The sequence below is a fragment of the Lithobates pipiens genome, unplaced genomic scaffold, assembly GCF_037356315.1.
Source record: "Lithobates pipiens isolate NorthernLeopardFrog02 unplaced genomic scaffold, aLitPip1_a1.2 Scaffold_1, whole genome shotgun sequence".
NCBI lineage: Eukaryota > Metazoa > Chordata > Amphibia > Anura > Ranidae > Lithobates > Lithobates pipiens.
The window spans coordinates 883,080-911,068 of NW_027507685.1; the positions used below are offsets into that span (position 1 = coordinate 883,080).

General features: G+C 45.7%; 1 long non-coding RNA gene across 1 annotated transcript; it reads left to right on the forward strand.

The window, feature by feature from the left end:
- Positions 1-6,612: 6,612 nt before the first annotated feature.
- Positions 6,613-27,858, forward strand: LOC143938268 (uncharacterized). The gene is made up of 2 exons (XR_013263750.1): positions 6,613-6,954; positions 22,203-27,858. It is a non-coding gene; the product is annotated as an uncharacterized LOC143938268 (long non-coding RNA).
- The last annotated feature ends 131 nt before the right edge of the window (positions 27,859-27,989 follow it).

The following is a 27,989-nucleotide window of genomic DNA, read 5'->3' on the forward strand; positions in this document are numbered from 1 at the left end:
ACCACATCATCCCTGATTACTGGCCACATAAGTACACAGTGTAACTAGACATGTGTAGCCAACCACATCATCCCTGATTACTGGCCACATAAGTACACAGTGTAACTAGACATGTGTAGCCAACCACATCATCCCTGATTACTGGCCACATGAGTACACAGTGTAACCAGACAAGTACAGCCAGCCACAGTGTCACTGGTCGCTAGCCTCACCAGTGTCTCCAGACCCATGCAACCAGCCACAGTGTTCCTGTTCCCCTCCACACCAGTCCCAGTGACACCAGTGTAAGCATAAGCCAGCAACAGTGTTCCTGATAACTACCAGTGCAGCCAGCAACAGTCTTCCTGATTGCTGGCCACACCAGTCACAGTGTCCTTGAAAGCTGCCACACCAGTGAAGCCAGCAACAGTGTTCCTAATTTCTGCCACACCAAAGTGTCACCAGACCAATGCAGATAGCCACATTGTCCCTGATCATGACACACAAGTGCCAGTATCACCAGACCAGTATAAGCTTGCAACAGTTCCTTACCACTGCCACACCAGTCACAATGTCACTAGACTAGTGCAGCCAGCCACAGTGTCCCTAGTTGCTACCACACCAGTCACAGTGTCCCTGATAGCTGACACACCAGTGTCACCAGACAAGTGTAGGCCAGCAATTGTGCTCCTGATCTTGGCCACACCATTCATATTGTCACCAGACTATTGCAGCCAGTCACGATGTTTAGTGCCAGTGTCATCAGAATTGGTTAAAGCCAAAAACAGTCTGCTGATCACTAGCAGCGCCAGCATCACCAGAGCCAGTGAAGCCAGAAACATTTTCCAGATCACTAGCCACACCAGTGCATGTGTCACCAGAGCCAGTGAAGCCAGTAACAGTGTTTTGGTGGCTAATATCACCAGAGCCAGTTTAAGCCAGCAACAGTGTTCCTGATAGCTGCCACACTAGTATAGTACAGCATAAACAGAAAAGTGCAGCCAGCCACAATGTCCCAAATCGCTGGCCACACCAATACACAATGTTAACCGGACCAGCTCAGGAAGCCACAGTGTCTCTGATTTCTTTCCTCACAAGTACCAGTGTCACTAGATCAGTGCAGCCAGCCCAAGTGTTCCTGTTCTCCACCACACCAGTCCCACTGTTGCCAGACCAGTGTACGTCAACAACAGTTTTCTTGAATGCCACCAGACCAGTGCAGTCAGCAACAATGTTCTTGATTTGCCACCAGACCAGTTCAGTCAGTAACAGTGTTCCTTGATAGCTGCCACACTAGTGCAGCAAGCAACAGTGTTCCTGATTGCTGTCTCACCAAACACAATGCCACTAGACCAGTGCAGACAGCCACAGTGTCCCTGATCATCGACACAAGTGCCAGTGTAACCCAACAACAGTGTTTCTTTCCACTGCCACACCAGTCGCAATGCCACCAGATAATACAGTCAGCCACAGTGTCCCTGATTGCTGACACATGTTGTGGAAATTTTATTATATGGACTCATGTGGACATTTTATTCTAGGATGTGTGTTTTATAGATTGTCACCCGTCTCTCTGTGTCTGATTTAACCAAGGAGCGCTCTAGCAGAGCGCACTTGGGTTGAATTGGGACCAGCGGTAAAACCGTCAGTATGAAAACCTTCTCATGGGCTTGGAGACGTGTTCTCTGTGTGTGTGGGCATTTGTCGGTTTGGAAGTATCAAGCATAATGCGATGGGCTTCTTGCCTTCAAATGTCTATGCACATTAGAGAAGCGAAGTCCACATAACATAACATAACATATTATATCTCTGTTGTGGCTACGCTATCCCTTTTTGAATACATATCTGCTTTTATAAGAGGACATTGATATCGGCCTTGTCAGTATACTCGTACCGTATATTGACAACAGCAGTAGCAATGTCCCCACATATCTTCTCAAGCCTGTAAGAACAAGTACAATGATCTTACTAGATACTGGTTCTGAGCAGTATTGAGTGGGCTCCATGCTGACCAAGATGGTGGATGTGCATGCATGTGGCTGGGCGGAGGGCAGTGTACATGCCTTAAGTGGATGAGACATGCACTTCTCCCTCCCACTCCTGGGAATGTCCTCCCCTTTACTGTTGTCATTTCCTGTGTTGTAATTTCCTGTGTGGTCATTTCCAATTATGTCATTTTTCATGGAGGAAGCGATTGGCTGTTGGGGCCATGACTTCCTGTTTGTGATTTTTTTTTGTTGCCGATAAATAAAAGGTGCCTCTGCTCATGAGGGCAGGCAGTCGAGCCATGGAGCTAAGAATGTGAGGACAGTGACTATGTCTGTTTACTTGGGGAAATGTGGGAGACACGGGTTTAATGAGATCATTATACCAAAAGGCTGAAAGGGCGTTTAGTAGCACAGGAGACATGGATTGCACATAGCGCATAGCAAAATCTCCACGTCACACACCAGTGCCAATATTACCAGACCAGTGTAGGCTAGCAAACTGTGCTCCTGATCACTGCTACTCCATTCACATGTCACCAGACTATTTCAGCCAATTACAGTGTCCCTTGTTGCTGCTACACCAGTGTTTCAGTAGAACCAGTGTAAGCCAACAACAGTGTTCTGATCACTAGTCACACCAGTGCAAGTGTCACAGGAGCCAATGAAGATAATAACAGTGTCCTGATTGCTAGCCTCACCAAAACCAATGTAAGCAAGAAACAGTGTTCCTGATTGCTGCCATACCAATACAGTGTCACCAGTGATAGACAGGCCAGCACCAGTGGAATTTGCGCACGTTCAAGTGCTTTGGTACACTGCGCCAGCAAATTCTTAGTAAATGTCAAGCCACGTAGATTCATTTGCATAAGTTGAACAGGCGCACCTCTCAACTTGACTTTTTTTTATTTTACGCTGGTTCATTTTTATGTTTTTTTTAAGGCTATTTGCACACAGGTCATGTTAGCATTAAGAAAAAAAAATGCTTGTGGGTCCCCCGAAATTCCATACCAGACCCTTCAGGTCTGGTATGGATATTAAGGGGAACCCTGCGCCAAAAAAAAAATTGTGTGGGGGTCCCCCTCAAAATTCATACCAGGCCCTTCGGGTCTGGCATGGATTTTAAGAGGAACCCCCGTGCCAAAAAAATAAATGCCGTGGGGGTCCCCCTCAAAATCCATACCAGACCTTTATCTGAGCATGCAACCTGGCAGGCCGCAGGAAAAAGGAGGGACGAGAGAGCGCCCCCCTCCTGAACCATACCAGGCCACATGCCCTCAACATTGGGAGGGTGCTTTGGGGTCCCCCCCAAAGCACTTTGTCCCCATGTTGATGAGGACAAGGGCCTCATCCCCACAACCCTGGCCGGTGGTTGTGGTGGTCTGCGGGCGAGGGACTTATCAGAATCTGGAAGCTCCCTTTAACAAGGGGACCCTCAGATCCCGGCCTCCCCCCCTGTGTGAAATGGTAAGGGGGTACAAAAGTACCCCTACCATTTCACCAAAAAAGTGACAAAAGTGTTACAAATGACAACAGACATTTTTTGACAATTCCTTTATTAAAGTCTTCTTTCTTCTGGTCTTCTTTCTTCTTCTTTCCTTCATCCTTCAGTTTCTTCCTCCATCTTCTTCTTCCTCCGATCCTCTGCTTCTTGCTCCAGTGTTCTCGTCCGGCATCTTTCTCCATGGCGTCTCTTCTTCATTCTCGGGCCGCTCCACGCAATGGAAGGCTCCCGCTGTGTGACGCTTCTCTTCTTCTGACAGGTCTTATATAATGGCCACCCGGTGACCCCGCCTCCTCTGACGCACGGTTCCTTTATATAAGTGTCAGAAGCAGAGAAGCGTCACACAGCGGGAGCCTCCCATTGCGCGGAGCAGCCCGAGAACGAAGCGAGGAAGAAGAAACGCTGTGGAAGAAGATGCAAGACGAGAACACCGGAGCAAGAAGAAGAAGATGGAGGAAGAAGAAGATGGAGGAAGAAACCAAAGGAAGAAGACCCGAAGAAGATGAAAGAAGAAGACTTTAATAAAGGACTTGTCAAAAACTGTCTCTTGTCATTTTTTAACACTTTTGCCACTTTTTTGGTGAAATGGTAGGGGTACAAACCATTTCACACAGGGGGAGGCCAGGATCTGGGGGTCTCCTTGTTAAAGGGGCTTCCAGGTTCCGATAAGCCCCCCGCAGACCCCTGTAACCACCGGCCAGGGTTGTGGGGATGAGGCCCATGTCCTCATCAACATGGGGACAAGGTGCTTTGGGGGGACCCCAAAGCACCTTCCCAATATTGAGGGCATGTGGCCTGGTACGGTTCGGGGGGGGGGGGGCGTGCTCGGATAAGGGTCTGATATGGATTTTGAGGGGGACCCCATGCCATTTTTTTTTTGGCACAGGGTTCCCCTTAAATTCCATGCCAGACCTGAAGGACCTGGTATGGATTTTGAGGGGGACCCCCACGCCATTTTTTTTGCTGCGGGGTTCCCCTTAATATCCATACCAGACCTGAAGGGCCTGGTATGCTCTTGGAGCGAAACCCATGCCGTTTTTTTGTTTTTTTTTTAAATTAAAGTCGCCCCAAGTTGTGCTGTGATTCATACTCAAGTCGTGTCCAAGTTGCCTCCCAAAGTCACACTGGAAGTCGTGTTGCCTACGTGTGAATGGACTGTTAATGATATGGTGTGCGCTATTATCAATGGGAGATTATTATCGCGCGCCGGCATATTATCTGTCGCGCTTATGCGTGCGCCGGTTCATACGCTCACGTAATAATTTATCTGGCGCACAAATTGAGGTATGAACCGGCAACAGCGCATTCATCTTAGTAAATCAGCCCCATTGTTTGATATATCAGTTCAGTGTATAGGAAGTGACAAAGATACAGGGGTTGATTTACTAAAACTGCAGAGTGCAAAATCTGGTGCAAATCCTCGTCCTGCACCAAAATCCAGGAGACTAACTTTAAGGTCCTAAACCGTTGGTATTTAACCCCCTCTCGTCTGAGTAAATGCTTCCCTTCCTCCTCAGACCGGTGCTGGCGCTGCAATGAGGAGGAGGGTACCATACTCCATATCTTTTGGACATGCTCCAGACTGAGGGAGTTTTGGGATGGGGTACGCCGCATCACTCAGCAATTTACGACATATGAGGTTCCAAATGAGGCGGCCTACTTTTTACTACACCACTCCCCGACACCAGTCAAACAGTATAAGAGATCTCTGGTCTGCCACCTTCTCAATGCGGCCAAAGCGTGCATCCCTCTGTATTGGAAGCAAAGCTCTCCCCCAACTGTGGCACATTGGTTGAGGAAGGTGGAGGACGTGCGGAGGCTGGAGGACGTGATTCTCACAGCGCAACACAAACAAGAAGTCTTTAAAAAGACCTGGGACATCTGGTGCATATTTATATTCTCGACCGAAGGTCAGCGTCTATTGTCGCCCTGATTCTTCTCCACCATCCCGAGTGGGAGTGGGCTGGGGCCACCGTTGTGTCCATGCTAGTTCTTCCCCTCTAATCTCTTTTATGACTGATCCCTGCCTTTCTCTTCCCCCCCCCCCCCCCTCTTTCTTTTTTTTTCTTTTCTTTTTTCTTCCCTTTTTCTTTCTCTTTCCTTTTCTGACCCCTCTATGTCTTTAGCTTCTATTACCTTTTGGTCCCGAGCTTCCCTATTTAGTAGCTCGGGACGTCCCCCCCCCCCCTATTTACAGGGGGGGGGGACATAGGGGTCGACTTGTGCTCCGATGCTTTCCAACTGAACGTTGACAGGGGCTACTAATAATTATCCTCCTTCTTTCTTTGGGTTGCATGTACAACGGAATATTATTTGTTATCACCTGTCTTATGACTTGATTTTTGTACTGCCTCTTTGGTAATCTTTGCCCTGTGTATATGTTTTATTATATGTACTGAGGAGCTTCGACCCCTCTGGAAATCAATAAAATTATATATTTGAAAAAAATCTGGTGCAGCCTGTCCAAGCTAGCCAATCAGCTTCTAACTTCAGCTTGTTCAATTACTCTTTGACAAAGAAACCTGGAAGCTGATTGGTTTCTATGCAGAGCTGCACCCGATTTTTCACTCTCCAGTTTTAGTAAAATAAACTCCATTACATTTCTGGAAAGCGGTATATTTCTGTAGTGTAGAAAATGTATTTAGTCTGAAAAAAGAAAACAAATGCAGCCACCACATCTAAGGGCCGGTTCACACAGCGAGGCGCGGCGAGGCATCTCCGACTTGCCTCGCCGCGACCTGCGGGGATCTCAGCGGCGACTTGCAGAGGACTTCTGTATAGAAGTCAATGCAAGTCGCCCCCGAAGTCGCCCAGAAGTAGTACAGGAACCTTTTTTCTGAGTCGGAGCGACTCGAGTCGCTCCTCTCAGAACGGTTCCATAGTACTGAACGGGGGCGACTTGCGGGAGCGAGGCGAGGCGAGCCGTGTCGCCTCGCATCGTATCGCTGTGTGAACCGGCCCTAAGGACTGGTAGGCTGAAATATATTACATATTTTTTTTTGTTCTTGGGGTTTATAAACCAGTGAATCAATATTAATTATATATGGAAATAACTAAAAAAATAACATTACAAACCAGCATTTTATTGTGCAGTTGTTTTTTTTTCTTTTAAACTTTTCAGGGTCAGAAAAAACAAACAAACAAACAAAGTAGCAAAGGCAGCTGTGCGTAGATAACATTCTAGTAAATTGAGGATATTGATTGAACAGTGTAATATAGTCTGGTGTCATGGAGAAGGTTTCTCTCTCTCCTGCCACTAGGGGGAGTCATCCATGGAATAAAGAATAAGTCCTTTGCTAGAAAGCCCTAAAATATCACTAGCAGTGACTCATGAAGGGAGGAGGTCCTGCTCTGGGGCCACCGGCATGAATTAGAACAGATGTGTGCTGAGCAAAGCTACAACAAGACAGACTCCTGCAGAGGAAGAGTAAGAAACATAAAGATCTGAGGACCCCTACACAGCGTATAAAGTGACGTAGACCACAAGTGAGTCCTACAAACGTAGATAATTGTGTATGTGTGAATACGTGTGTGATGAGACGTGTCCTCCGACTGAAAAGAAGCGAGTGGAGATTAAACAATGACGACCCATAGCTTGCTATTGTAGTTTTACACAGTGTAGTATTTCTTTTCAGTCATGCCCCATCGACAGAAGCCGGCCAGCTTCTGTCCAAAGCAGTACACACAAGCTGAATGTCAGCCGGTTTTGAACCACCCAATGCCGCCTGATATTCAGCCCCTGTGTACTAGGCTTTAGGCTTGGCATATAATATACAATTTACCAAAACCATATAATATGAGGTCAAACCTAAACACTTTCAATGTGTATGCAATCAGGCAGGCCCTCACACTACATAATTGAAGGTAAAGCTAATGCAAATTGAATAATAGGATAATAATAAGAAAATTGTATAGTGTATGGCCAGCCTTAGGCCTCATGCACATGGGAGCTTTAGACCGTACAAAGTGAATAATAGGTGTGCTTCTGCACCCGAGAGACAAAGCCGCAGCACATGGCCACTCCCTGTACTGAGTAGCTGTATGTTTACATCCCTGAATGCAGCTTGTGTGCACTTGTCCCTGTTATATTCCTCAAAGCCGAGCTGTGTGGTTATATTTAGGAAGTGTTAACCACTTCAGCCCCAGGAGATTTGGCTGCTTAATGACCAAGCCATTTTTTTGCGATACGGCACTGTGTCGCTTTAACTGACAATTGCATGGTTGTGTGACGCTGTACCCAAACAAAATTGCTGTCCTTTTTTCCCCACAAATAGAGCTTTCTTTTGGTGGGATTTGATCATCTCTGCGCTTTTTATTTTTTGCGCTATAAACAAAAAAATAGCGGAAATTTTGAAAAAAAAACACACGGGGGGTTATTTACGAAAAGCAGATCTTGGAAGTGCAGTCGCTCTAAATCTAAGGGGTAGATCTGAAATGAGGGAGATTTTATCATCCAATCATGTGCAAGCTAAAATGCAATTTTTTTTTATTTTTCTTGCATGTCCCCCTCGCATCTACAGAGACTTTACTGTGCACTTTCCTTTAGTAAATAACCCCCAATATTTTGTACATTTTGCTATAATAAATACCCCCAATTTTTTTTTTTAAAACCAATTTTTTTCCTCAGTTTAGGGCGATATGTATTCTTCTACATATTTTTGGTAATAAAAATCACAATAAGCGTATATTGATTGGTTTGCGCAAAAGTTATAGTGTCTACAAAATAGGGGAAAGATTTATGGCATTTTTATTATTATTATTTATTTTACACTAGTAATGATGGTGATCAGCGATTTTTATCGGGACTGCGACATTATGGCGGACAGATCGGACACCTTTGACACATTTTTGGGACCACTGGCATTTACACAGCAATCAGTGCAATTTTTTTTAGCACTGATTACTGTGCAAATGGCACTGGCAGGGAAGGGGTTAACAGTAGAGGGGCGATCAAGGGGTTAACTGTGTTACCTAAGGAGTGATTCTAACTGTGGGGGGGACGGGACTGCCTGGGCGAGGAGAGCGATCGTTGTGCATACTTAGTATGAACAACAGATCACTCTCCTCACCCCTGACAGCATGGAGATCTGTCTGTTTACATTGACAGATCTCCATTCTGTCTCTGTGTTAAGCGATCGCGGGTGCCCAGCGGTCATCGTGTCAGTGCCCCCTAGTGGTCAAGAGTTGAGCCGACGTATAGCTATGACGGTTCGCCCAGGGAAGCCAACCTGCCACAGTATAACTGCGGCAGCTGGTCCGGAAGGGGTTAAAGCCTAAGTGCAGACAAAATTCAGCACAAGAGATTGCTTACTGTGGGTATGATGTGACCCTTGTGCTGATTCCTCTTCTGTTAGTAGTAATCCTCCTTTGTTGCAAAAAATTATTGTACCCCCAAATTCTCCATGGTGATGTTTTAAAAGCCTTTACAGGTTACCAGTTTAGAGTTAAAGCGGAGTTCCACCCATATAAAAGTCAGCAGCTACAAAAAGTGTAGCTGCTGACTTTTAATAATTGGACACTCACCTGACCCCACGGTTCAGCGATGTGGGTGAACGAAGCCCCACTCCTCTCTCCCCCCTCTCTGCTGGCGCCAGCATTCTGATTGTGGGCGCCCGGCTGTGGCCTTACAGCCGGTCAAGCAATGCACATGTGCGAGCCGTGCTGTGCGCTGTGATTGGATGGGCAATCTTCTGGGACTTGTGACGTGTCCCAGAAGATTGCACTCAGGAAGGGGGCAGAGGTGAACTTCCTTCCGAAGACGCGGAGCCCCGGGAGAAAGTGAGAGCTATATGCCTCTAAAAAGAGGGTATCCCCCCCAAAAAAAATGACACTACAAACACTAGCTGCTGACTTTTAATAAGGACACTTACTTATCCAGCGAGCCCGCGATGTAGGCTGCCCCAAGGACGATCCGTCCATCGGATCGGCTGCTGGTGCCTCCATCTTAATGAAGGGAAATAGGCACATGTCCCAGAAGGCAACGGGCCCGTTTGCGAAGAGGAGGAAGCGCTGCGGAATAGGAAGAGGCAGATTAGGAAGACTGCCTAGCAACAGTGGTTTCAGGTAAGTTAAAAAATGTATTTATTTTTTTAAGAATATTAATGACATTTTTTATTTTAGGGTGGCCCTCCACTTTAAAGCAGAAGTTGCATTTTTGGGTGGAACTCCGCTTTAACTGTAAATTATGGCTCCAGAATGATTGCTCTAACTTGAACGTTTACATACACATGCTTGCGCTAAGCTGCCCTTTTTATATGGGGTGTGTACAGGGCTGACTGGGGTGCTTTAACATTTTTTTTTTATTATTATTATATTTAAGGGCTCATGCCACTTGTAAACACACCTCTGTGTTATTCTATGTGTCCACGCACACATAGGCATTTACAGGCATATGTAGAAAACCAAAAACATCACCAGCACATACAGGGGAGCTTTTAGGCAGAAAAAACACAGAACACAAATAGATGCTAAACACATTTAGGCGATCAGCCTTACACTTGCAATATGTGACTTTTTCCACGTTGTTTAACCACTTGCTTACTGGGCAAATTCTGACACGTCTCATATATATGCTACAAAATTACTTAAAACCCCAAAACATAATACCGTATATACTCGAGTATAAGCCGAGATTTTCAGCCTCTTTTTTGAGGCTGAAAGTGCCCCCCTCGGCTTATACTCGAGTCATCGCTGTCTGCCCGCTCGATCAGCGTGTCGAGCAGACAGACAGCGGCCATTCTGATTCAAAAGCCGCGCCTCCGGCTCCGCCTTCGCCTGTGATAGGGGGAACACTGAATTTCCCAGCAGCCTGTGTTCCGCCTATCACGGGCATCTTCTCATCCTCGTACTACGGACGAGGATGATACGACGTCCGTGATAGGCGGAACACAGGCTGCTGGGAAATTCAGTGTTCCGCCTATCACAGGCGAAGGAGGAGGCGCGGCTTTTGAATTTTACAATGGCCGCCGACGAAGAGGGCACGGGACGGAGGCAAGGCAAGGCACGGCACGGGACAGGACGGGACGGGACGGGACGGGACGGGACGGGACGGGACGAAGGCAAGGCACGACACGGGACGGAGGCTCGGGACAAAGGCTCGGGACACAGGTAGGCTGGACACACACACACACACACACACACACACACACACACACACACACACACACACACACACACACGGAGACACACACACACGGATGGATGGATGGATGGAGACACACACACACACAGGGATGGATGGATACACACACACACAGGGATGGATGGATGGATGGATGGAGACACACACACACAGGGATGGATGGATGGATGGAGACACACACACACAGGGATGGATGGATGGATGGACACACACACACACAGGGATGGATGGACGGACACACAGGGATGGACGGACACACAGGGATGGACGGACACACAGGGATGGACGGACACACACACAGGGATGGACGGACACACAGGGATGGACGGACACACACACAGGGATGGACAGGCATGTCTCACCCTCGGCTTATACACGAGTCAATAAGTTTGCCAGTTTTTTTGGGGGTAAATTGGGGGCCTCGGCTTATATTCGGGTCGGCCTATACTCGAGTATATACGGTATATATATATATATATATATATATATATATATATATATATATATATATATTACAGTTGTGCTCATAAATTTACATACCCTGGCAGAATTTATGATTTCTTGGCCATTTTTCAGAGAATATGAAAGATAACACAAACATTTTTCTTTCACTCATGGTTAGTGTTTGGCTGAAGCCATTTATGATCAATTAACTCTGTTTTCTCTTTTTAAATCATAATGAAAACAGAAACTACCCAATTGACCCTGAACAAAAGTTTACATACCCTGGTGATTTTGGCCTGATAACATGCACACAAGTTGACACAAAGGGGTTTGAAAGATGCACAATAAGGAGGCACTTGAAGAAAGATGGGCTGCATGGTCGAGTCACCAGAAGAAAGCTATTACTAGGCAAATGCCACAAAGAATCCCACTTACAATACGCCAAACAGCACAGAGACAAGCCTCAAACCTTCTGGCACAAAGCCATTTGGAGTAATGAGACCAAATTTGAGCTTTTTGGTCAAAACCATATGCGCTACATTTGGAGAGGAGTCAACAAGGCCTATGATGAAAGGTACGGAGGTGGATAGCTGATGTTCTGGGGATATGTGAGCTACAAAGGCACAGGAAACTTGGTCAAAATTGTTGGCAAGATGAACGCAGTATGTTATCAAAAATACTGGAGGAACATTTGCATTCATCAGCCAGGAAGCTGCGCACGGGACGTACTTGTACATTCCAACATAACAATGATCCAAAACACAAGGCCAAGTGGACCGGTCATTGGCTGCAGTAGAATAAAGTGAAGGTTCTGGAGTGGCCATCTCAGTCTCCTGACCTCAATATCATTGAGCCACTCTGGGGAGATCTCAGACATGCAGTTCATGCAGGACAGCCCAAGAATTTACAGGAACTGGAGGCTCTTTGTCAAGAGCAGTTGGCAGCTTTACCATCTGAGAAGATAAAAAGCCTCATCCACAAATACCACAAAAGACTTCAAGCTGTCATTGATGTTTAAGGGGCAATACGAGGTATTAAAAACTGGGGTATTTAAACTTTTGATCAGGGTCATTTGGCTAGTTTCTGTTGTGATTATGATTTAAAAAGGGTAAACACAGTTGATTGATAATAAATGGCTTCAGCCAAACACAAACCATGAGTGAAAGAAATGTTTTTGTGTTTATCATTCATAGTCTCTGAAAAATGGGCAAGAAATCATAAATTCTACCAGGGTATGTAAACTTATGAGCACAACTGTGTATATGTACATATATATATATAATTTGCAGGGGCCCTATAGAACAGTGGTCATCAACCCTGTCCTCAGGGCCCACTAACAGGCCAGGTTTTATGTATTACCTTGGGGAGATGAAGACTAGAATACTGCAATCACTGAGCAGCAAATTATATTACCTGTGATGTATTTCAGTTATCTTGCAAACCTGACCTGTTAGTGAGTCCTGAGGACAGGGTTGATGACCACTGCTATAGAATATAATGGTGGATGTTGCAATTGTTTATGTCACACAGTATTTCCACAGCGGTTTTTAAAACGCACAGGAGAAAAGATGTGCAGAAGAGCTGAACAAATGCTCAGTATGCATGTGGCCTAATTCTTTTTTTTTTTTTTTTTTAATTTTTTATTTAAAGAATGCAGATTATACAAACATATAAAAAACGACATGACAATCAGCTGGAATTTACAATAATGAATCATGAGGGCTCACACCAGTCCAAATATACTGTTAAGAATAAATTGATGAAGTCTATCCAAACATACTGAAGGAGTGATGCGATTAGCCGTTATCAATTATATGTGTCCAAGAGCTCCAGTCTAACCAACAATGCTATCTACTGAGCAGGAGGGAATATCTAGGTACCCAAAACATGTTGCACATATATCTGTGCTGCATTCGTATTCTGGGCGATCACGTGTAGTAGGGCACCCCCCAAAGGGAGGACTATCGTGTCCCAGGTTACTTAATGAAATTGACTGGAGCAAGTCCCTGTCGTTTTAGGTTATGGAGCTCGCACCCATGAGGCTGGGGGCGGCACCAAGCTGAGGTATCGCATTCAGGAGGATTTTCATTTTTATGGGGAGGAAAGATGAACGACACCCATGGTGTCACGAGAGAAAAGAGGGGGTAGCTTATAAGAAAGAATAAGGATGGGGAGGGAGGAGGGGGGGAGGATAAGGTGAGGCCCCGGCGAGGCCGCCGACCCAAGGCCCCATTGCCCCTAAGGGACTGTCTGTTCATGTGTAAGATTTGTAGCCATCTGAATATCGAAACAGATCCCAGTGTGACCACTGCGCACTATGTTCCTCCTCTCTTTCCCCTATAGCCGCCGTTAGACGTTCCATACGCTGTATATCGCTAATCCTGGCAAACCACTGCATCACTATCGGAGGGGACCTCTGCTTCCACATACTGGGAATACATGCCCTGGCCGCATTGAGAAGGTGCTTCAGCAAAGATTTACGATAGCGCCTACTGGACATTGGGGTCAAATTCAATAGTATTGCCGCTGGGTTGTCTTTCAGATCAATATCAGTGAGTTTATGGATGATTCCTAGTACCTGACTCCAGAAGTGCGTCAGCACTGCGCACTCCCAGAAGATGTGTAGAATCGTGCCACTCTGAGTTCCACATCTCCAACATAGGGGGCTGTGTCCTGGGAATATCGACGCTAGCACCGAAGGGGTCCTGTACCAGCGCGTCAGCACTTTGTAGGAGATTTCTTGGTATTTGCTGCATAAAGAGGACTTATGCGCAAAAAATAGGATTCTACTCTTCTGGTCATCAGTAAACTGGACATTAAGATCCCTCTCCCATTTCCTCAGGTATGGGGGATCATCTAGGGAAGCGCTGGTCTGCAAAATATTGTATGAGTAGGAAAGGGATTTCCGGACTGGTTCCTCTCCCATACACAGATCTTCAAAAGGTGTGCGTGGTCTGCGAAAGCCTGCCGCATCCGGCAGGGATCTGAGAAAGTGCGAAAGCTGTAAAAGTTTCCATCTTCCTAGCGCGGTCAAGCCCAAGCCAGGGTACATGTTTGAGAGGTCGTTCCAATCTGAAGGTCCGGAAAATGAGGAGGCCCTAACGATGCTCTGCTCTGGTCTGATCCGAAAAGACCTGTCAGAGAGCCCTGGCAAGAATTTCGGATGTCCGATTATGGGTGCCATCGGAGAGGGAAAGCTGGGCGTCTTGGTAAATCTAAAATATCTGTGAAGTTCCTGTAGAGTGGTTTCTATTAATGGGTGGGAAGGGAAGGAACTAAGAGGCCCCCCTCCACTCCATGGCAAACCTTCAAGAGGTGCTAGTACCGATTCCTGTTCCAGACTGACCCAAAGCTTATGTGATTTATGCCGGCACCAGTCCACTGCCCTGTTCATATGAACTGCTGTGCAATATAGCGCAGGGTCAGGGAGACCCATCCCCCCTCTAAGTTTGGGTCGGTGCAACAGGGAGCTTTTAAGCCGCGCAGGCTTGCCTTGCCAGATATATTTGGTCATTATCGAGCGCATTTTATGGAAAAAAGTCCGTGGTAGCCTCACTGGCAGTGCTTGTAATAGATAAAGCAACCGTGGCATGATATTCATCTTCAGTACGTTGCTTCTACCAAACCAGGAGATTGCTAGGTTCTTCCACCTCTCTAAGTCTGAGGAAAAGGTGGTCAGAAGTGGCTGAAAATTAAGTTGATAGACAAGGTGCAGCTCCGATGGGATTTTGGTGCCTAAATATTTAATCGCCTGGGGAGACCACCGGAAGGGAAAGTTGCTGCCAAGAGAAGCCCGGGAGCTGGGGGGTAGGGAGACATTTAGTGCCTCAGATTTCTGGAAATTAATTTTGAAATCTGAGAGCGTCCCGTAGTGGCGTATTTCCGACATCAAAACTGGTAATGAGGTGTGGGGATTGGCGACATAGAATAGCAGATCGTCTGCGTATGCCGCAACTTTGTGGTGGTAAGTGCTCGTTTCGAGTCCTCTTATGTCTGGGTTGAGCCTAATATGTTGTAGCAGGGGTTCTAGGGAGATTATGAACAGGAGTGGCGAGAGTGGGCAACCCTGCCTCGTTCCGTTACTGATCTTAAATGGGTTGGAGGCAACCCCATTCACTCTGACCGATGCGGAAGGGCAAGAATAAATGGCTGAAACCCAGGACATAATGGAGGCTGGCATTCCCATGCGTCGTAGGGTGGCCAACAGAAAAGTCTAGTTGACCCTATCGAACGCCTTTTCAGCGTCTGTCGATAGTAGGATCAAAGGTACATTAAGGTGTTTGGCCCTAGCTACCACATCAATCGTCCTAATTGTGTTGTCTCGCGCTTCCCTGTTACGGATGAAGCCGACCTGATCTAAAGGGATTATACGTTGGAGGACAGACCCTAATCGTTCCGCCAATATTTTAGTAAATAACTTCAGATCGCAATTTAGTAGAGAAATAGGCCTGTAACTGGCGCATAGAAGCGGGTCTTTCTCAGGTTTTGGGATAACCGATATGCTGGCTTGCAGCAGGTCTGGTGGCATAGTATGATCATCCAGTATTGCGTTAAAGGCTGTGATGAAGTGGGTCGCCAGTTGAGTCTGGAAGTGTTTGTAGTAGGCGTTGGTAAAGCCATCTGGACCTGGTGCCTTTCCCTTCGGAGCCCCGGCTATAGCTTTTGACAGTTCCTCCACAGTTATAGGCCGCAAAAGCAATTCCACCTCTTCCTCATTAAGCGAGGGCAAGTCTGCCGCTGCCAGATAAGTCTCAATAGCATCCACACTACCCTGGGGACGGTCTCCTACGGGATGGGAATGTAAGTTATAGAGTGTTTCGTAAAAAACCCGGAAGGCCTCCGCCATTTCCGCCGAGTCATGAATTTTATGTCCCGTGGCGGTGGATAGGGTCGGAATATAGGAAAGGTTACGCTGGGTTCGTATGGCGTTCGCTAGGGCTCTACTACATTTATCCCCGAATTCGTAAAACGTTCTGCGTACCTTTAAAAGGTTGTTCCTGGAGTGGAACAGAGAGTGTTCTCTAATCTTCTCACGGAGGTTAATTACCTCTACTTCGAGGTCCCTATCTGGGCGGTGCTTATGGCGTTTTTCGCATTCGTGTAGCTTTGCCAGCAACTCGGACAATGTTTTCTCCCTGGCTACTTTGAGTCTATGTCCATGTTTTATGAACATGCCCCTTATATAACATTTATGCGCCGACCAGATTGAAAGGGGGTTAGAGACCGAGTCCTTATTACTCTCAAAGAAGAGTCCAAGTTCCCGTACAATGTCCGCTCCGACCTCTGGGTCACGCAGAAGGGACTCATTTAGGCGCCACGTAGCCGTTTTAGTTGGTGGACGTTGTGTATTCAAGGTAATGGAAATCGGGGCATGGTCTGAGAGCGCAATATGCCCAATCTGAGCTCCCATGACCAAAGGGATCGTATCGTGGGAGATCAGGAAAAGGTCGATCCTGGAGTAGGAGCCATGCACCGGAGAGAAGAAGGTGTAGTCCCTCTCCCGTGGATGGAGAACACGCCAGATGTCAACTAGCCGATAAGAATGCAGTAGATCCCTAATGCGGTCTCGGACCCTCAGGGAGAGGGCAGAAGAGCCCGTCGATGAGTCCCTCCTGGGGTCAATAGTGAAGTTGAGATCACCTCCCAACACCAGCGTTCCTTCCGTGAAGGAGGCCAAAGCAGCCAGGCAAATGTCAAGAGCTGGCAGTTGGTCCACATTCGGCAGGTAGAGGTTTGCGAAGGTATAAGTATGCGACTGCAGTGTACCCTTAACAAAAAGGTATCTGCCTTCCAGATCAGCATGGACGTCCTTCAGCTGCCAGGGCAAAGTGTTGGCCATGAGTATACTCGTGCCCTTTGATTTTGAGGAGGATGAAGCACTGTGGTACGCCACTGGGAAACGCTTATTGGTAAGTTTGGGAATCTTGTCTGCCCGAAAATGGGTCTCTTGCAAAAAGACCACTTGCGGTCTCTGTCTCCAGAGATCCGCCAGGCAACTGATGCGTTTCTCTGGGACATTCAGTCCCTTCACATTCCATGACACAATTTTCAGAGACATCCCAGGCAGGTCAGGGAGGGGCCGCCGGGACTCGCCGTTGGCTCGGAAGAAAAGTAGGGTTCAGGGGAAGGAAGGGAGCAGATGGGGTAGGGGGGCTAGAAAGAGAAGGAGGAAAGAGGCTTAGAGGGATTACAAGACTGGGAGGACAGAACAAACAGGAGTGAAGGGGGAAGTTGGGAGAAAACTAGATCTCCAATCGGAGAACGACTGCCTCTGTTGGCAGCAAAGGCCTAGTGGGGGAAACGGTAGGGCACTTCGGGAGCCAGACCCCCGGAGCACGGGGCTCTGCCAGGTACTCCTTGCTGTCAGCGATCTCAGCAGAAACCACTGTGAAGTACTCAGCTACCCAACAAAAATAAAATAAAAAACGAAAAGAGCAGCATTTGAAAACAATACAGAACGTAACATGAACCTTAAAACCTCAAGTTAACTTATTTCTTTAAATGGCAATATAACTATGACAATCAGCAACCAACTTAGTGCACCAGCAACCGCATTATCAAGAGGGGAGATCGTCCAACCCTCCGGGCCAGGGCCTCCTGATACCAAGTCGTGTCCCCATGACCCGCCCCTAATGCCCAACCGAGGAAGTACCTACGGGGACCTCCCCCATGTTCCCAGACCAAGCTGTTATAATAGCCATTGCCCCTTTTGTCCCTGGCTCACAAGTACCAACATATAGAGCCAATCCCGATCTATCAGGGGGCATACAGGTGGGGGGGGGGGTGAGGAGGGTCGCGATGCCATAGGTGGAGTAGTATCCTTCCCAATAGGTCAGAGGTACCTCAACTCCGCAGAATTAAAACTCCACAACCCAGGCAGTAGCCCACCCATCAAACTCCCCGGTCCTCCCCCCCTCCCCATGTGCATCCGGGTAAGGGTAGAGCAGGGTAAGGTCAGTGTGTCGAGGGCCTCATGTTGGGCGGGCCAAGGGGGGCCACCGCCAGGGAGCCTATCTCTAATCCAATCATTGGACGGTGGGGTGATGCCCCTTTCGCCCGTATGTCCATACCCCCGGCTATAGGAGGGCCTGCATTTCTACAAACCCCACATCCCCAAAAAACGGACCAAGGCAGGAAAAGAAAAACAAAAAAAAAATAGATTACATAACAGAATAATGAGGAAATGTTCCGGCCTGAGACCAGGGGCTCACGGTTTAGCGTCCTACGAAGTCAGCGAGCATCCGTGAGATTGGTTGAGCTCTGTGCCGCTAAGTCAAAAACGCTGTACCTGTGCAAAGGAGAGAAAGGAAGACCGAGAAGAGGAGGAGAAAAGGAGCAACAACCACAAGGAGAAAAAAAAAAAAAAAAAAAAAGAGAGATTAGCCACAAAACACAGCAAGCACTAATCAGAGTTCGTTGTCCTGCGGATTCTGCGACTGTCTGCGTTGAGAGCCACGGTTGCGTCTTGATCTTTGGGGTCTAGACGTGTTTCTAGCAGGTGGGTTATCATTGCGAGCCGGAAGATCAAATGCGAGCCAATTGGGAATTTGCAGTGGGGGTAGACCCAGAGCCCGGAGAAAATCGGGGACATCAGCTGGATGTCGGAGGGTGTGTGACCTGCCGTCCTTACGTACAATCAGGTGAAAGGGGTGGCCCCACTTGTAGGAGATCCCCCTCTCATTGAGTCTCTCAAGCAGGGGTTTCATGCAGCGGCGCATCTGGAGGGTCCTCCTTGAGACATCCGGTAGCAGGACAACTGCGGCGCCGTCAAAGTCGATGCTCCCTCTGTGCCAGGCCTTTTGGAGAATGTCTTCTTTGACGGTGTAATTGTGCAGGCAGCAGAGTACATCCCTGGGTCTGTCTTCTGTGGGGCTCCTGGGTCCTAGCGTTCTATGAACTCTGTCAATCGCAATTGGCGTCTCCGGCGGTTGTTCAAGGCAATTATTGAAAATGGCCGTTACTGTCGCTTTGAGGTCAATCTGTCGGGTCGCTTCGGGTAGGCCGCGCAGTCTTATGTTTCGCCTGCGGTTGCGATTTTCCAGGTCGTCTGTTGCGAGGTATAACTGTGCGATTTGGTCCGTCACTTCTTGCCTGATATTCCGCAGCTCAGCGACCTCTTGTCGGAGGACTGAGGTGTCTGTTTCCAGAGTGGCTACTCGTGTTGTCATTTCCGTCACTTCTTTTCTTATTCCCGCAATCTCTCCCCTCAGCGCGCCTTCAATTCTGGACACCACTGAGTCCAGGTCTTCCCTGGTGGGAAGTTTCTGCAGGAGAGCCCAGATAGCCTGTTCAGTGCATGTTATGGGAGCCTGCATAGACACAGCCTGTGCAGCATTCAACGCTTGGTGCTGTTGCAGTGTGGAGGGGAGCTGTGTGCCTGTGTATGAGGGCTGTGAGGCTAAAGTGCCATGCCTTCCCCACTGTAGAGATCCGCTATGCTCTCCCTCTGGGCTGTCCAGCGGCGTTAATGTCAATGAGCCAGGGAGACAGGGGGAGAGATCGCTGGGCGGGGAGAACGGTGGCAGGTCATTACACAGTGCAGTTCTCTCACCTCTCCCCGCCGCCGATCCGAGCTCCGTCCTCGTGGCCGACGCCATCTTGGCCGGGTCCGGTGTAGACGCTGGTGGCTGCAGCGGGACGAGATACCGCTCCATGCGGGCTGCGGCGGTGCTGGATTGAGCGTCCTGCTTCCCCACGATGTTGGGCACTGGCGGGGAGTACAATTAAATGATATGGCTACAATGTACGTTCCCTGAAGAGCCTCGGCCCGGGAGCCTCAGAGAGATGCGGCTTCACCCGTCCATGCCGAGACCACGCCCCCATGTGGCCTAATTCTAAGCAAGTTAAAAAGTCTTCTATGTGCAGCTCCCCCCTCAGACCCATCTAGATATATAGCGATGTTGCACAAATGACTCGGCTGTCCGGGACTCCCCTCTTCATTGGCTAAGACAGCCATTGGCTCCCACTGCTGTCCATCAAGGTGAGACAATCAGAAGAGAATGGGGGTGGGGCCTGGCCGTGGCTCTGCGCCTGAATGGACACATGAAGCTGCAGCTCAGATCGAGTGCCTCCATAGCAAGCTTCTTGCTGTGGGGGCACTCAACAGGAGGGAGGGACCAGGAGTACCAAAGAGGGACCCGAGAAGAGGAGGATCTCGGCTGCTCTGTGCAAAACCACTGTAAGTAAGTATAACAGATTTTAGTATCACTTTAAGTTAGTATAACATCTAAACACACTGATCTTGGTGTGAGCAGATACTTTTATCTCTCCATAAAGAGTACATGTCACTAGCTATTGCTGTCACCAGGGATGTTTAAATTCCTTTTAACAGCAATAAAACTGATTAAAAATTAATTCGGAAACAATGTAAAAAAAATATACAGAATAATAATTAATACAAGTGATCCCATCCCCCTATGCTCATGCACAAAGACGAACGTATGCATTGGTCACACATGCATGCTTAAACAGTGATTGCACCACACATGTGAGGTATTGCCGCAAATGTCAGAGGGAGAGCAATAATTCTAGCACCAGACCCCCTTTGTAACTCTAAACTGGTAACCTGTAAGGGCTCTGTGAGCATTAAAAGGTATTTTTCTCAAACATTTGCATTAAAAAAAACGATGCACAAATACTGTATGCCATAAAAAATTGCAAAACCCACCATTTTATTTTCTAGGACCGGGGTAGGCAATCTCGGCACGCTAGCTGTGGTAAAACTACAAATCCCATCATGCTTCTGCCTCTAGGAGTCATGCCTGTGATTGTCGGGGTCTTGCAGTATATCATGGAACTTGTAGTTTCAAAACAGCTGGAGGGCCGAGGTTGCCTATCCCTGCTTGAAAATGTATGTATGTATGTATGTATGTGTATATATAATTATATATATATATATATATATATATATATATATATATATATATATATATATATATATATATATATATATATATATATATATATATATATATATATATAATGTGTATGTATGTGAAAACAGAAAAAAAGCAGGGGGCGCCTATATCTAAGTGTGGAGTATTGGAGTGATCTCTGCTAAAGCTCCACAGATGACAAGCTGATACTTCCTTCATCAAATGTGAGTGCTATATTTATTCATCATCACCAAATAGCTGTTTCCAATGCTCCACACTCAAATACAGGCAACCCCCTGCTTTTTTTTCTGTTTTCACACACTGGGTTTACTCAGGACCCATATAGAGGAGCTATATAGGGGATCCCTTCATACGTTGATCTTTTTAACTCTTTACACCCCCCTTTTCATTCTTCACATCCACCCTGCTGCATTATTGGTCTGGCTACAGCAGCGCCATAGTTTTCCCTTACTGGTTAACTGTGTGAGACTAGTTAGATTAATAATTTTCAAATCGATGGCTGGGCACCTGCTGAGCAGGAGGGTTGTTTGTATTTCCTTGTAAAGCTTGTGGATCTCCCTGCAGCGCTGCCAACTTTCTTCCTCGACTGTCCCAATTTTGCAGCAGGGGCAGCTGCTGAGTCTTTGCCGTTCCCTCTGAGTCTGGGTCCTGAAACAGAAAATACCCCCACCCTATTCATTTGAATGGGCTGCTCTGCGTGGGGCAAACACACCATACAACCCTTTTTCTTTTTTTTTTTTCATGCGTGCACCTTTTTTAAGTTTGCCACATGACAAAAAATGCAGGTCTGCCAACTGCTTTGGGGTGCTACTAACAATTAATGGCAACACAAGCACTATGCCCATTTGCGGTGCGTTTCCTTTGGACATTGTCACACATTTAGGAAACGCCAAGCATGAATGTGGACTGAGAGTTTAATGGGACGCTCTGCAACTACCAGCCAAACACTTGGCTCACAGTTGCTGCACAGTCTCACAATGTAACATTGCCATTCAGCAATTTTAAAAAAGTAAAAAAAAAAACAAAAAAAATGTTTTTCAGGCAGCAATGGTAACGAAGGTATCATTTATGCTATAACTGCAAAGCATAGTATCGTGACTGTGACATTTTAAAATATAATTTGATATTTTCAGAGGGGGTCCTGTCAGTTTCTAACAGCAGCCCTGGCCATATGCTAGGGTTGGCCATGTGAATTTTTGCAGACTGGTCTAGCAGATGTTGACTGTCTTTTCTGTATCTTTTTTCTTTTCAAGATCAAGATGTCATTGGGTTGGTTTGCCTTCTTTCTTCTTGCCATTTTTGGCAGCTTGTCTATAATTAGATGTCAGAACTTCAACACATTTAAGGACAAGCACATTGTTCAAGATCAAGAGAACATAAACTGCAACCTCACCATCAGTGAACGGAAGCTCAATAAGAATTCTTGTAGATATCACAACACTTTCATCCATGATACCGATGCAAGGAAGGTGCGCTCCATGTGTTCATCACACGTGTCTTCTACAGTTGTTAGCAGTGGATCCTTAAAGCTAACTGATTGCAAGCTGCTAAAGTCTCAGTCTGCTCCAAGTTGTGCCTACACACAGAAAAGAATGACAGGAATAGTGTATGTAACCTGCGAGAAGCAGGTACCAGTCCACTTTGTCAAATTTGAGGAAAGCTCCAGTCCTTCTTGGTCTTCCTGCATTTGGAATCTGATTCTTCTCATTCTTCTAAAAGAACTGCTGCTAACTCATTTTTAATTAGATATTCAACAGGGAATGAGCACAATCTTTTAAACCAATTACAGTCATATTTTATTGTAGTGACATTTTATTTCTCACACAGGTTGTTACTTCTATTCTTTATCCCAGGAGATCTTGGTTCATTTAAAACCCACAGTGCAAGATCTGTGTTAGTGTAGCTTGAGCCCGCCGATTGCTACATGTCGGGTTTCAATTTAGCCACCGTTGTGAAAGGTAGCATCGCAAGATGTAATCATCCCCCTCCGATGCCTCAGCCATACATTTTTGCCACCCCCCCCCCCCCCCCCACCTGAAAGTCTAAATGAGGCCTAAAGGTCATGCAATCAGGAAGCAGACCTGGAGTAGAAAATAGATCCCTAATCCACATTGCCAGCTTATAGTAAACACCTCCAAGTGCCTGTGATTGAGATCCATTATCCAGTTCAGTCTCCCCAGATGGCCAAATCCATGGACAATCTGATATGCATATATCAATCTAGCTGGATTCTAATGCTCATTTTTGGATTTTCACAAGGACCAGCCGTGAAATTTAGGAGTCAAGAAAAGGTGGGGCCAGTCTCCTATACCATGAAACTAGGTTGATTTGCTCATATCACAATGCCCAAGGATTCACAGCACCCTAGGGACTTTAAGCCTTAAGTGCAAGGTACCTGGTGCTGCTATTATGAATCTTCATGTTCTACTTTAGGTTCACTTTAAGGGGTTATTTACACTTGCTTAGACTTCAACAAACATTAAAGTGCCTACCGCTTCAATATGCTTTTTTGATGTGTTTTTGATGCTTCAGTGGTGCTTCGATGATGCCTTTTTCAAGCTTTATTGAAGCTTGGCAGATGCTCTATGTGTGTGTGTTGATAACTCATGCCTGCAATTTCACCAAAACAAGCTGAAAAAAAGCCTCTCAAAGGCTTTAAGTGTTTCAAGCAAGCTTTGTAGTAGACTTCTATGGAGGCTTTGAAGATGCTTTGAAGCACCACTAAAGCACCACTAAAGCACCACTTTGTTTCATTTTTGAAACAAAGCAAATGCAAGGTGTAAACAGGACTGTAAGCTAACCATTTTAATTAGTGACAGGGGCTTTGACTGGCATTTAGAGAGCTTAAAAAAAGCTTGTCCGAAGTCATGTTTTGAAGCAAGTATAAACAAAATCTAAATGTGTTTAAAGGGTAATTCCATATTTGTACAACTATTCTTTAATGCAACACAGGCCAGCATCCCCCAATTCATACAGCTGTCAATGCTGCCGCCAGATCCATGGTGCGCAATTCTCTGAGAGTCAGACAGCCGCCACTGCAAAGCGTATTCTTCTTCTGTGCAATCATTTCTATAGAAAGGCCTTCTGCCATTGAGACATAATACATGGCCTGTCAATGGTATTGATTGGGATTTTCCTGCATATGCATAGAAGAACAACTGTGAAAGAGGACAGTGATCCTGTAAAGATTAATCAGACTTTCAGGAAATAATTAGGACATGGTGGGGAGCTGCAGTGATGGGGTGCTTGCACTGACTGCATTGAATTTCATTCAGCCTAATGCCTGATTTGTCTTCCAGAGACAAGAGGCTGGATACTGATGATGTTTTCAAGAACTATATCATGACAGAATTCATTCCTATACAGGCCAGTAATTACCAAAAATGCATCACCCAGCAAGTAAAACAAAACCACATTCTTTTTCATACAGCAACGGTAATCTTTTAAATCACTAGGATGTGCAGTGGCTTGGGGTCAGCACATAATGTATGCAGTGCCTGCACCAGGACACCAAGGTGTAAAAGTAGGTCTTAAAGTAGAACTAAATGCAGAACTTTTTGGATAGATTAAGGGAGGGTTATAACCTCTGCCAGGAGATTTCCCTTTACTTCCTATTCCCTAGCCAAATCAGGAAGTAAGACCAAATCCCTCCAGCATGAGAAAATCCCTGGTTGTTACCAAAACTAGTGTTGGAAGATTTTCCCTCTATTTCTGTTCTGAGGACAACCCATAATTTAGGATTTTCTTTCACCTGTGATGATAATGGTAAATAGGACAAATAGAGAGGGGCAATCTCCCTTTATCCAAAACTAAAAAAAATGTTTTGCCTTTTAGTTATATGTTAATCCCATTGAAGGCTCACAATCTTTATTTGTCCTGCTGCATAACACATAAAGAGTGTGGCATGATTTTTTTTTTTCTATGTACATGTGTTTAACTATATTAAGCTGTCCTGTGCTGTATACTGTAGAGCTGCACCACTGAGCCTACATAGAGCACAGCGATCCAGGTCCCCAGAGGTCCAACACACCCCCTCCTCAGTACTCCAATCAACAACATCTATGCAGGGGCGGACTGACAACTCATGGGGCCCCCGGGCAATAGGAGATTATGGGGCCCCCTGGGCAATAGGAGATTCCACACAGTATACACATACACACACACACACATACAGTATACATACACACACACACACACACACATAATATACGCACACAGTATACACACACAGAATACACACACACACTGAAAAGGTACTGGAGAGGCGGGGCAGCTATAATCTTGGGATTTTAAAAAAAACGCAGATTTTTACATGTTGTCCCTGTTTTTTTTTGAGGCTGACAATCCTGATGGGGCCCCTTAATGGCATGGGCCCTCGGGCAGTGCCCGAGTGCCCTAATGGTCAGTTCGCCCCTGCATCCATGCTTCCTAGGTAAGCCTTGTTTATTAAAATACTGTCCAGTGTTGCTGCCAGCACAGGACAACTTAATAAAGTAAAATACCAAAAATGCCATATGCTTAAATGCATAACAGGTAATAAAACAAGTCTTCCACTGGGCTTTAATTAACATTCCCATTTGTGATGTAACTTGTTACATTTTAATCACCAGTATTTGATTTATTTTTCTGTATTACAGTCAGGTCCTTTCACTATTTTCAGTTTCCATAAAGGAGAGCTGCCGGCAAGCCTGGATTTTCTATAAGCCCCTGTACACACGGTGGGAAATTTCGACAACCAAATCCGTCGGATCTTGTCCGGCAGATTTTGCCCGTTGGATCATGTCCGAAACTGTTGCATACACACGGTCCGATCATTCAGAACGTGATGACGTAATTTTGTTACGATGGGACTACGTTCAGGCTAGTAGCCAATAGCTTTGATGTAGGAATTTGATCTGAGCATGCGTGGCACTTGGTCCGATCGAAATTCTCTACACATGATCGGAGTATGTCTGATCGAACCAGTTGGTCGGAAAATATTTCCAACAAGTTGGAAAATTGGGTCTGGCGGATATTCCGACGGAATCAGTCCGATGCATACCACACACAGTAGGATTATCCGACAACACGGTCCGATAGGACACATTCCGACGGATTCTCCGACCGTGTGTACAAGGGCTTAGAGTGCTTCTTATAAGTCAGACCACAGACTTGTCCTCTAAATAGCCTCCATAAACACACGTGCCTAATAGTAAACTTCTATTTTTTATTACATGCCAGCAGCATCGGTGACCACAGCCTACTATGTCCACAAAGAGATCCAAGTGCTTGCCAATTTCTCAGTGGGGATCATTAAAGAATTAATTAATTGGAATGTAATATTATACCACAAACTAAAAAAGGTGTATTTTTTTCTTAATACTTCTCCATCAAAGGGAGCTGAAATTAGGCCACAATTGAGCTACCATATCTGACTCTCTAAGTAGTATGGACTGTGTACATTTAACTGTATGTCTAAAATGTCCTTTTACTTATATGTTTTTACAGGTTCAATTTACATTTCTGCTTTTTATTTTTCTGTTTTCTGAATTGTTTATTAAAATAGCAAATACTCTTGTCCAAATCAGTATTATCCAGGAAGAGACAGGAGTTAAAAGGTTGTATTATTGGGTGAAGGTCCCTTTTAGGTTCACAATATAACAGAACAGTGGCAAGAAGATGCAGATCACTCTATAATGAACAAAGAAGAAATAGCCATTAGTAGGATTCCTGCCCTGTGACTGCTCAAAATGCAGCTGTCTATCTTTTCATATTACAGGGACTCCTATTTCATTTACTTGAATGAAAGAATTTATCAGCCACCAGTGTCATAGCTGAGAAGTTTATGATCATCATTTCTGGGTTGTTAAATACTGCTAGTGCTCAACAAATTTAAGCTCTGATAAAGCATGTCAAAATTTGAATTCTTACACTCAATGACATATACATGCACCTCCCATTCGAAAAAAGGCAAGGCCTGCTTTAGAAGAAGTTGTACCTAAGAAGATTTGTAGGTACAAGGGAGCTGCATATAGTACCAATTTATATTCTCCCCTCTAGGTGTCAGAAATATTGTTGTGCTAGCTTAAAGGAAGCCTCTACTGAAAAAAATCTATTTTCTCTGTTTTGTCTATTTTTTATAAGGCTTCAGTTGTTTTTGAGTATGCAGACCTCCCTCATTAATAAATGAGGCCAGAGACAGACAGGCAACTAGTATGAGAAGGAAGACTGCAATGGCAGCTGCCAGTACAGAGTTCCTTTAACCGTTTCAAGACCAGACCTTCTTCTGACACTTTTTGTTTAAATCTAGTATTTAAATAAATTTGAACACCCAAACATTAAATATATATTTTTAAGCAGAGACCCTATAGAATAAAATGGCGGTCACTGCAATTTTTGTGAGAACAATAAAGTAGGACAGGTCCTCTTCATGGAGACATCTGGGGTCTATAAGACCAGATCTCTGCTGTACCCTTGAAAGCATCAGATAAATAAACAAAACCCATTGATCTGATGCTTTCCAAAAAAATTGATGTTTTTAATGTTGCTTCTTGGGGCATCTGGCATTGTTTTTTTTTTTGTTGCCGCTTAACTCCCCTACATGTTAGGTTATGTGTCCATGCACACATAGGAGTTTAGAGTCAGAAAAAAAACACTGCTAGTGCATCCAAGAGTAGCAGAGTTTTGGCAGAAAAAACAGTATTCTGGCCACTGAAATTAATGCCCAAGCAATTGATGCGCCTGGAGGTGTTTTTTCCTGCTGAAACGCCACTGCCAGGAGAGATAGAAAAATGTCCAGTGTGCTCAATGCCTTCATTTTATATACTGTTTTTATTAGCCCTGATGAAGGGGATACATTTCCCCCAAAACACATTGGCATGTACTTTTTTTATCCTTTTATACTCAAATAAAACTGCAATTGAAGATTAATCTACTTTTTAATGCCTTATCTCTTTGTACTAAATCACCAAAGCTTGACTTGAAGATGGGTAAAGTTACTTGATTTGTAAAAGACTTCTGATGTCATTTATTCTAGTAAAGTTTTTGTAGATGCTAGAGAA